The 9073-nt window shown below is 40.6% G+C and overlaps 1 long non-coding RNA gene across 2 annotated transcripts; it reads left to right on the top strand.

Moving 5' to 3' along the window:
- The first annotated feature begins 4779 nt into the window (after positions 1-4779).
- LOC105032184 (uncharacterized) lies at positions 4780-6768 on the top strand. 2 transcript variants are annotated; one of them, XR_012142647.1, is made up of 5 exons: positions 4780-5090; positions 5334-5488; positions 5835-6240; positions 6329-6397; positions 6498-6768. It is a non-coding gene; the product is annotated as an uncharacterized lncRNA (long non-coding RNA). The 2 variants fall into 2 exon arrangements; XR_829757.4 differs by having other exon boundaries at positions 4783-5488.
- Positions 6769-9073: the final 2305 nt, after the last annotated feature.

The following is a 9073-nucleotide window of genomic DNA, read 5'->3' as shown; positions in this document are numbered from 1 at the left end:
AATCATGGATCAGGGTTCTTCATTAGAATCAGATCAGACTTATTAAAAAAAATTTCTTCATTCACTAAACTTTTTTTTAGAGAGAGAATCAATCAAGAGAGAGAATATTTTAGAGAGAGAAAATTCTAGAGAGAGAAAATTTTAGAGAGAGAAAACTCATCTTGAATTCTTCAGACAATATGATTCAACAAATTCTGATCGATCAGATCAAATCATGCTAAAATTATCATGTGGATAATTCAATAAGATCATGAGAAATAAAATCTAAAAATACCTGATCTGATCAAAGTGGATGTCAGTGTATCGTCCGACGATCACAGATCAAAAATCCATTACGAGAATCATTTAAATTCATCATCATTCTTCTCAAAATTCTAAAAATCTTAGGAGAGAGAAATAATCTAGAGAGAGGATTTTAGAGAGAGAAAGTAGAGAGAGAAAGTTCAATTTTAGAGAGAGAAAATACTAGTTCAGGCTGAAGAGAGAGAGGGAAGAGAGAGAAACTCTCTTTCTCATATTTTATTATTTATATCATTATTTATTAATTAATTTAATGATTTTTTTTTTCTTTTCTCTCTCTCTTTTTTTTTTCTTTTTCTTCACGAAAGAGAGAGGAGAAAATCCTATTTATTATTATTATATTATTATCATATTATTTTTCTTCTTTCTTTTTTTTTTTCCTTTTTCTTTTCTTTTTCTTCTTTTTCTTTTCTTTTTCTTTTCTTTTCCTTCTTCTTCTTCTTTTCTTTTTCTTTTTCTTTTCCTCCTTCTTCTTCTTCTTTTTCTTTTCTTCTTCCCGTGGACTTATTTTGGGCTGAAACAGGGGACCTTGAGGTCCCCTCATTGGATGGCCGATCGGCAGCGCAGCCGGCGTGGGACGACCATCGACAGGAGAGGAGACGTTCCGACGGCAAGGGGCGGCCAAACCGGTGGTCGGCGGTGACCACCGGCGACGGCAAAATGGTAAAAAAAGAAAATTCTTCCGCAACAAAATCCGGTGACTCCGGTCGCCGGTGAACGTGCACATCAGCACGGGAAGGAAGGGGGAAGAGAGAGGAAGGGGAGGAAGCTTATCTCCGACGCCGGCGAGGCTTTTCCGGCGAGAAATTGGATGGCACAAGGACGGGTCTCCACGGGATTTTTCCGACAATTGCCGCCGTTTTGCCTCGGGATTTCTCGATGAGAGGAGAGAGGAGAGTTCTCCTCCTTAAATAGAGCCGGTGGAAACTTGTTTCCGACTCCGATTAGGAGCCGGTGAACGGAGGAAGAAGACTCCCGAAGGGAGTCTTCTCTCCTGTTTTTCTTTTTTCTTTTTTTTTTTTCGTTTGGGTTTTGGCTGGGATATCACAATCTTCTTGAAGAAAAGAGGTTCAACCACCATTATGCGGCAAAAAATCTTCCACACATTCAAATTTTAGGAGCACCTGTGTTCTGTGAAGTACCATGATGGCCATGCGAAGATCTGGAGGGAGCTGGAGCCTCCTATGAGTCCCATCTATTGTGGGCAGACCGTGGGGGACCTTTCTTAATAATCTCACATCGGGCAAAATTCTGGAGTATCCTGTACTTAAGTGGGATACGAGTACGCATTCCCTCATGAGGTATCTTTTGCCTGTTACTCAGGCCGAAGAACAAAATCGTGACTCCGGATGCACGTGCGTTCAAAGTGGCGACATCCCTGGAGAGCGGACAATACTTCGTGAGGTCCGAGGCGATGTCTCCGACGATCCTTGACACGTGCATACATCAGTGACGCGCCAGATAGGGGCACCCGCCCCCTGCCCTCGCACAGTAACCCTCCAGAGTGGGGGACTGTGTTGTGGACAGACCGTAGGGGACCTCCTTTAATAGTTCCACAGATAAAATTCTAGAGTGTCATGTGCTTAAGTGGGATACGAGCACGCATTCTCTCACGAGACGCTTTTTGCCTGCCACTCAGACTGAAGGACAAAATCGTAATTCCGGATGCACGTGCGTGTAAAGTGACGATGTCTTTGGAGAGAGCGGACAATACTTCATGAGGTCCGAAGTAATACCTCCAACGATCCTTGATACGTGCACACATCACCGTCCAACCTCAGGCTGACAAGATTGATTGTTACTGTTGTGTCCTTAGTTTTTTTTGGTGTCCGAAATCCGTGTAAATTCTTGGCGTACTCCTAAACGCTCATCCCAACCTTGTAAACTCTGTTCTATTCTCTCCTCTTTTTCCTTGATAAGACAGGATGGCAATCTCTGCTCCCCTTTATCTAAAAAAGTCAAAACCAGTTTACATAATCTCAGTGATATTTTAGAGTTACGTTGTATGTGCTTCGAATAGACCATTGGTCATAATACATAGTCTTTATTCTGGGTCCAGCTTGTGGGTTGGGTTAGGAGGGTTGGGCTGGGAGAGCCTCCGTTTGAAATATGAGTCCAGCTTCTTACCTGTTAAAAGTGATCCCATAAAAAACCCATGCAGCGGGTGGTTCAGAGGAATTGGAAAGGAGCTGATCATTGCCCACCAGATGAGCGTCTCTCTATTTTGTTGGAGAAAGTCAAAACAAATCTGCGTAAATGGAATAAATATAAGGTTTGCAATATTTTTCGACGAGGAGAAGAGTTATATCAGCAAATTTTGTCCCTTCAAATTATGGAATCACAGTCTTCTTACTTTGATCATGGCTCCCATATGACTCCCTTGCGACTGCTACGTGAGTACAATATGAATCTATCTATGCAAGAGTTATTTTAGAAGCAGAAATCTAGGGTCCAATGGTTGCAGCTAAGAGATCGGAATACAAAGTTCTTCCATCGGTCAACTATTATTCGAAAATGACGTAGTCGAATTTCTGCATTAAAAGATAGCAGTGGGCAGTGGGTTTACGAGGACCAAGCTGTTCGGAATGTTCTACTTCAGCACTTTGCTAATAGATGGCAGGTTAATCATAGAGCAGAAGAGCTGTGGCTGCCGGTTCTATCTTCGGTTATTCCTAATGAGCAACATCAATCTCTCCATGCTCTTGTCATAGAAGAGGAAGTATTTATTGCTGTTCATATATAATATTAAACCTGATAAGGCACCAGGGCCAGATGGATTTCCTGCATCTTTCTTCCAGGACTTTTGGCATCTTATTGCAAGAGAGGTAATTGAGGGAATGCAATTTTTCTTCACTAAAGCATCTACGTTGCCGACTTGGAAATACACATATCTCACTTTTATCCCTAAAATTGATAATCCTGCACTACCTGCTGACTTTTGCCCGATCAATTTATGTAACACACTGTATAAGGTGGTGGCAAATATCCTTCTCAACCAGATGAAGCCTTTATTTCCTCCTCTAATCTCCTCTACTCAAGGAGCATTTATTGGTGGGTGTAGTATTGTTGAAAACATCTTAATTGCCCAGGAGCTTATGCATTCTCTTGAGCATGCTCCTTCATCCAAGGGTCTTTTAATAGTCAAGATGGATATAGAGAAAGCCTATGATCGAGTGCAGTGGTCTTTCTGGACTCATGTATTGCAGCTCTTCAATTTTCCAAATCTGGACTCATGTATTGCAGCTCTTCAATTTTCCAAATCAATTTATTCACTGGGTCTTGGCATGTATTTGCTACCTGTAATATGCTCTTCTGGTTAATGAATATCCCAAAGACTGGTTTGGAGCCTCCCGTGGTTTACGTCAAGGTTTCCCTATGTCACCTCTATTATTTATTCTTTGCTCTGAAATCTTTTCTACTACTTTGCAGACCACAGTGCAAGCCAAGCTTCTTCGTCATTATATTCTCCATCCGCATGGCCCTTGTATTTCACATTTATTTTTTGCTAATGATTGTCTTCTTATTACTAGGACAATAGTTCGTGATGCTTAATCTCTGAAGATCATTCTAGAAATCTATTGCTCAATTTCGGGCCAGCAGGTTAATTCTTCTAAATCTTACCTTATTATTAGTCCCTCAACCCCTCCTGCTGTAAAGCACCTTATTTCTTTCATTTTTGGTATGCCTCGCAAATGTGGAACTTGGAAGTATCTTGGGGTGCCTATTTCAAGGAACAAGCTTGCTGCTGCTGATCTAAATATCCTTTTGGATAAGATTATGGGCAAGATTATGATGTGGAAGTGGAAGGCTCTCTCCTTTGCGGGGAGAGCAACCCTTCTACAATCAATCTTGTCCTATATTCCGATATATATGTTATCTTCAATCTCTATCCCTCTTGGTGTGCTTAAACAAGTTGAGCTTGAGTTTCGGTCTTTTTTTATGGGGCCATGCCTCAAATATAAAAAAATTACATCCTATCTCTTGGGCCACCATTTGTTCCCCCAAAAAGGTTGGAGGTTTGGGTCTTCAATACTTTCGAAATATGCAAAATATTTTGTTGGCTAAGTTGGCTGCAAATTTGGTGTTGCAACCTAACTCCTTAAGGGCTTAGTTGGTTTCATCTGAATATCGGTTTAGAAGGACTTAGATTTGCTACCATAAGCCAGCCCATTGCTCAGCTATTTGAAAGAAAATATGTGCGGTGGGAAAAAAAATCCAACTTCAGTTTATGTGGCTTATAGGTAATGGGGCTGCCATTAATGTTTGGACTGACCTTTGGATTTTCAATATACCGTTATGTCTTTGGTCCTTTTTATACTAATGTTGATTATGATTTATCTGACTATTGTGTTGCGGATCTTATTTTGCCCGATTACACATGGAATGTTTTGCTTTTATCATGCATATCTAGTGCTGATATATTAACCAATATTACTGTTTTGCCCTTGGCGCATGGTAACCGGTCTGATCAGCTTGGATGGGCCTCTTTTCGAACCCTATCAGTTGCCTTGAAAGACCTTGGGCATGTCTTTCACAACGGAGATACTTACTTTTTGCCTCATGGCTTTTTTTTGGGTTTGGCACTTGCCTCTCCCAAAACGGTTCAGTGTTTTTGCTGGAAATTGCTATGGCAAAGATTGCCAGTGGAGGAGATGCTTGTATATCGAGGTATTATTCCTCCATCTGCTTCTGCTTCTGCTTCTGACCTATGCCCCCAGGTGCCCGAGTATTGTCAGCATCTATGTGTTATGTGCCCCTTTGCTACTCGATGTTGGACATTATTTAGCCAGGTATTTCATTGCCCGTAACCTACTTCCTTGATGATGCTGATATCTTTGTTAGCAAATGAATGGGTTGGACAAGAGGTGAGGGCTGCGATTGCTTATATGGCATCGCTCATTTGGACAGCTCGTAATCACCGCATTTTTCAACATAAGCTGCCATATCCTATGGATTTATTAAGGCAATGTGTATGTTTTTTCTTTGATCAATTTCCTATTGCTGCTCTCATTTGGTCTACTTGGAGTATTCAGTTTAGGTACTGGAGCTTCACTTTGCTGTCCACACAGCCTAAATTCTCTACTCGTCTCATGGAAGCCCCCTCCCCATGGAGGACTCATGGTAAACTTTGATGGAGCTGTCCGAGAGCATAATGCTGCAGCAGGCTTTGTTGTCCGAGATCATTTAGGTAAATTTCTTCTTGCAAGTGGCAAATTATTGCCTAAGTCATCTGTTCCCTATGCAGAGCTTGTTGGAGTATGGTTGGGTATGTTACAAACTATACATTCTTTCCATCCTACTTCACTGGAAATTCAGGGGGATTCTATGATTGTAATATCTTGGCTGAGGAAAATGACCCTTAATCGGTTTACTTTCTCACCTTGGATGTCTGACATCCGATATTGGGCTCATTCACTTATTCACTTAGAAGGTTCGATGTTTCACATATTTGTAGAGAGGGAAATCAGGCTGCTGATTGGGCCTCTAAATTTGTTTTTACGGGAGACTTGACTTTATTTATCAATGACTTGCAGGGACATCCAGACTTGGTGCGCATTCTGGCAGCTGATGCCTACTCTGTGGCCTATTCTAGACATGGGAAGTGCTATGTTTAGATCTTTCTATATAATTATTCGAGCCCTTACAGGTTGGTTAGTCAGTGAATTATTGAGGCATGCCAACCCACTTTGTCCTGTTGTTGTGGTAGGGTATGTGGCCCATGGTTTCATGGCACGCACCCTTTACTATCATACTGATTAACTCCCATGCCCCATTATGCTTTGATGGATATGCAATGGCCGACATTGGCCAAATATTCTCTTCTAATGTCAGTTCTTGACCCATGTACATTTAAGCCTGTGGTTGGATATCATTTCTATATTTCCATGCAGAAAGGACCGTGTGTGCAGGATTTGTATGGACGCCTCTGTTGGGATCCAGGTTGGTTGAGCATGTTCATTCTGAAGCTGTGAATCATCTTTCACGTGATCATTGCTGGTACCCAATACAAAAAGTTTCATATGTGCAGCCGCTTGGTGGATATTTTCCTTGGCGTTGGAATCTGAATTGGCTGATGATGAATAATCTTTCTGAAACTGTAAAATATAGTTCACATTATCCTGTTTACAATCCATTCATTATGGGTTTTGGTATACACAACACGTACATCACATGCGGTCTTTCCCTCTATTGTACAGATATGCTGCTTCCAGATTTAATGTTATATTCAATCCCAGATCGGTCACAACAGGACATCTCTATTGTCTAGCAACAGCAACAATTGATGCGGCGTACTTCGAACCTTTGTGCAGTGGACTTTTTGACTCTCCTGGAGAGCATGCTCATCTCTTTTGTCAGCAATTAGACTGTAGCTATAGCATTTTTGACAGGTTCTGTTGTGTATTATATCATAGCTGTGTCTCTTCCACTTCATGTGTTTTTATTATTGATCTGAGTCTATTAGATATCCGGGGCTCTGTTTTTGGTTGTTTATTATTTTGTACTCTAAGATGGATCTTACTTGCTGAGTGAAGTTATACGGTTGTCAGAAAAAAAAAAAAAAAAAAACCATGCAGTGGCTTCCCACGCCAATTTCATATCGCAAGTCCTCCATACTTCCCCCAATCTGCATGGGAACGATGAGATCGATGAAGCCCATCGGGTTTTCCGAAAATCCCTTCTCCCGACGTCCGTCTCTACACCATGATGATCCCTAGCTACTCCCGAATCGATCGCACGAGGCTTTTCGACTTTTCAATGAGATTGCGGCCTGCGACGTGGCCTCCTGGAATTCCATGCTCAAAAGATATTCGACGAAATGCCCGAGCGAAACGTGATCTCTTGGAAAATTATCATGAATGGGCTGGCAAAGGTTGGTCGAATTGATGCTGCGGAGGAATTGTTCTGGGGAATGTCTCAGAAGGACACCGCTGCATGGGCCTCTATGATATCATGGTACTGCAGCAATGGTAGAATTGCTCGTTTCGTACTTGAGAAATTGCCGTGCCCCGATTGATTTATTGGACTGTATGCCCACTGCAAGCAGATTGTGAACTCTTGCAAGTTATTCTATGAGAATAGGGACAGGAATTTGGTCTGTCTTGCATCATTATCATGCGAATGATCATGAGCAAACTAAGAAATATGTGAGCAAGTAAATATCTTATTCTTTGTTTTCTTTGTTAACAATTTCATAATTTAAGCTCGACTTGGATTGTGGATTGTGGAAAAAAAAAGGAAAGGAAACCGAAAAGCAGATTTGAATCTAGTCCATTTTGGCATTAGTAGTTGCATAATCTATATATGATCAGACCCTTATTTTCTTAATTTTTTCAGTTTGTTTCCTCTAGTTTCATTGCATCCAAGCAGTGACCTGGAGGACAACATTCAAGGTTCGATAACAAAAGTACCTCAATGAGACTATTAATTTGATTACCACGTTATTTTAAGTTGGTACGCATCCTGAGAGGAGAAATCTAATTTACTTTGTTCTTCATGAGATTCGTGGTACATATTGATCATTGGCCTAGGCAATAATTAATATATATATATATATATATATATATATATATATATATATATATATAGTGAAGTTGATATCTGTAGGAAAATGGTTATAGTTTAACATTGTTAACTGTAGATGGCTATTTAGGACCACTAAGCTGGCAACCCTCAAATGACCCATTTTAAGCAAGTCATATTTGGCACAAATGAATTTGAGTAATAGGCTGGTTGATATGATCTAACTCATTTATTAAACAAGTCAGATTCATGATTAGTGTCCTTATGTATTAACCTGTTGGGATCTGTTTAACAGTTAGATTATCATGACCCAATGTATTTAAGATCCTTTTAAACCAAGTAACCTATCCAAAACTCGTTAACGTATTTAAAATCTATTTAACTTTATTTGATCTATTTACTAAATTGGATATGTAGGTCGGATTAGATTATATATGTAATAAAAAGACCAGAATTGGTTTCCATTCCTTCTAAAAAATGGGTCAGGTTTAGATTGATAGATGCATGGCCAACCCACGTCAACCTTGAGCCACAACTGACCAATTTGCCATCCCTCGCATTGACACACGGACGTTCGTTCCTCTCTCCTTTAGAGAACCACATACATCTTTATATAAAATAAGGGTTAAGGGAACTGGTTCTGATTAAAGAATATTTAATGTTTCTTGAAAACCGACAAAATCTTTATTCAAAACATCAGAAATGTGGACTAGCAAATAACATTCATTACATTTTCAAGATATCAGAAATAGAAAACGTTGACTCATATATATGATATTAAAAGCAAATATTTTTTTTAAAGATAATTATACTCTTCACAAAGAATATAAAAGATTGCTTGAAAAGTTTTGACAGAAGATGAATATCTTCTGAAGCACGATTTGATATAGTTGGAGGTGAAGCACGGCTTGGCAGAGGATAATCGCTCTGAGCGTAGCCCATTTCCAACGGAGGTCGTTGAAAAGTTGGCTAAGCGTGCAGAAGCTTCTTAGCAGGGAAGGGAGGAAGGCTTGCATGGCCGCCATTCCCACATGCCACGACATGGTAAGCGAAATACTAATTATGGTAGACTATAGCCTAGGGAAGCCCCTTCTACGAAGCAACAACGTCCTCGCACGTCCCCTGCCCGGGCGTTGAAGGGCCGAGACAGGTCACCAACAATACAACCTACCAACGGCACACCCGCTGTATCGATAATGGTGTTGCGTGGACGGTGCACTCAATGTTAATGCGAGCTACCTACCTAGCGGTG

Source organism: Elaeis guineensis, chromosome 7, assembly GCF_000442705.2.
Source record: "Elaeis guineensis isolate ETL-2024a chromosome 7, EG11, whole genome shotgun sequence".
In the NCBI taxonomy this organism is placed as follows: Eukaryota; Viridiplantae; Streptophyta; class Magnoliopsida; order Arecales; family Arecaceae; genus Elaeis; species Elaeis guineensis.
Note: the sequence above shows the minus strand (reverse complement) of the source record. Positions and strands in the feature narration are given on the sequence as shown.